The sequence below is a fragment of the Cebus imitator genome, unplaced genomic scaffold (assembly GCF_001604975.1).
Source record: "Cebus imitator isolate Cc_AM_T3 unplaced genomic scaffold, Cebus_imitator-1.0 Scaffold564, whole genome shotgun sequence".
NCBI lineage: Eukaryota > Metazoa > Chordata > Mammalia > Primates > Cebidae > Cebus > Cebus imitator.
Window position 1 is genome coordinate 143,228 of NW_016107879.1, and position 2,341 is coordinate 145,568.

A 2,341-nucleotide genomic window follows, 5' to 3' on the forward strand; every position below is an offset into this window, starting at 1 on the left:
CGCCTCACGGGTTCAAGCGATTCTCCTGCCTCAGCCTCCTGAGTAGCTGGGATTACAGGCACGTGCCACTGCGCCAGGCTAATTTTTGTAGTTTTAGTAGAGACGGGGTTTTACCATGTTAGTCAGGCTGGTCTCAAACTCCTGACCTTGTGATCTGCCTGCCTCAGCCTCCCAAAGTGCTGGGATTACAGGCATGAGCCACCACATCTGGCCTCTGATCATTTTTTTAATTTGAAATATTAAAGAGACTGCAGGGAGTTGGGGGCTTGGTGGTCTGTTTTGTGATCCTCCAAATGAACAAATCACTTGGGGTTGTGATATCAGTTCACGGACCTTGAGGCCCACTCTGAAGCTGTCAGAAGAGTTTTACCTGCACAGTGCGAACCCCTGACAGCCCTGAGAGGCAGACAAAGTGCAGACCATGAGCTCCATTTTGCTGCAGGGGAAACTGAGGCAGACAGCAGCATGGTCAGGAGCCTGACTTTGGCACCCACAGCTGGAGTTTGAGTTTTGGCTCAGCTCTTTGCTAGCTCCATGACCTTGAGTGAGCTGGTCGGAGGCTTTGAGCCTGGGTTAATTCTGCAAAATGGTGATGATCAGCAGGGCCACACCCTACAGGGCTGAGTGAGAAGAAAAGACGATCATCCTTGCTAAGCAGCCCCGCCCTGCACCAAGCCCGCTCCCTGCCAGCGCCTAATGAACATGGCAGTAATGACTTTTATCTGGAGAGGTTCTGGCGATCACGGTGGCTCACAGCCCGTGGATAAGACACCGGGCACTTTACATGTATAATTCTTCTAATTCCCTAGCAAGCAGCGAAGGCAGACTTCAGGTCCTGCGAGGCTTAGCAAACCACCCACAATCCCTCGGTGAGTGAGAGAGGCCAGGACCCGGCTCCCCAGCCCTGCACCCAAGCTGGGCAGCCACGTCTCTCATCCGGTGATGCCTGTGGGCACATATCACTGCGTGCCTGCCTGTCCTAAGGGCTGAATGCACATCCTCTCATTCAACGATTCCAGCAGCCCTCCGAGGTGAGAACTCGGATTTTCCGCATTTTACAGATGAGGAAACTGAGGCACGGTTTCTATTCCATCATCTCAGGGTTGAGTATCTGATATGTGCAAAAGATCTGTGCAGCGGGAGGCAGGCGGCTTTATTGATTCGCAGTCATTGAAACTGTCCCCAAAGGCTGTTGCCCAGACCTGGCTGGGCCACCTCCGGAGTAGAAGAGAAACAGAGCAGAATAACAGGAGAGGGGAGACTCTCCTGAACACAGAGGCCCCTCTAGGTAACACATCACTATGAGCCAAGGAGTGACCTGCTGTCTCTTTAACGCCCCAGGATCAAGGTGACTTGGGAAAAAAAAAAAAAAAAAAAAAAACATGGAAAATAGTATGGCAGTTCCTCAAAAACGTAAACATGGAATTACCACCTCTTCCAGCAACTCCATTTCTGGGCATATCCCCACAAGAAGAAATGAAAGCAGGAACCCAAACACGCGCACCCAGGTTCACAGCAGCACCGTCCACGGGAGCCAAAACGTGGGAGCAGCTCAGTCACCACTGACAGATAAGAAAAGAAATTAAACTCGGCCAATCCATACCTGGAATATTATTCAGGCTCAAACAAAAAAATAAAGACGGGAAAAAAAAGCAAATTCTGACACACGCTACATCATGGATGAATCTTGACGATGTCATGCTAAGTGAAATAAGCCAGACACAGAAAGGACAAACGTTGTGTGATTCCACTCATGAGGTCCCTAAGTAGTCAAATTGGCAGAGACAGAAAGCAAAGATGGTAGGTGCCGGGGCTGGGGGGGCAGAAGGGAGAGTGTTTGGTGGGCATGGAGTTTCAGTCTGGGAAGATGAAAGCCATCTGGAGATGGATGGTGATGATCGTCGGACTAAAATGTGAGTATCTGCTGTGCGTGGTGGCTCATGCCTATAATCCCAGGACTTTGGAAGGGAAGGTGGCAGATCACCTGAGGTCAGTAGTTCAAGACCAGCCTGACCAACATGGCGAAAACCCATCTCTACTAAAAATACAAAATTAGCTGGACATAGTGGCACATGCCAGTAATCCCACCTACTAGGGAGGCTGAGGCAGGAGAATCGCTGGAACCTGGGAGGTGGAGGTTGCAGTGAGCCAAGATCGCGCCATTGCACTCCAGCCTGGGCAACAAGAGTGAAACTCAGTCTCAAAAAATAAAGTGAATATCCTTTGTGCCACGGAACTGTGCACTTACCAATGGCTAAAATGGAGAGGCTGTGTGTGCGTGGGGACAGGCGGTATATGGGATCTCTCTGTACCTTCCTCTCAGTTTCGCTGCGAACTTAAA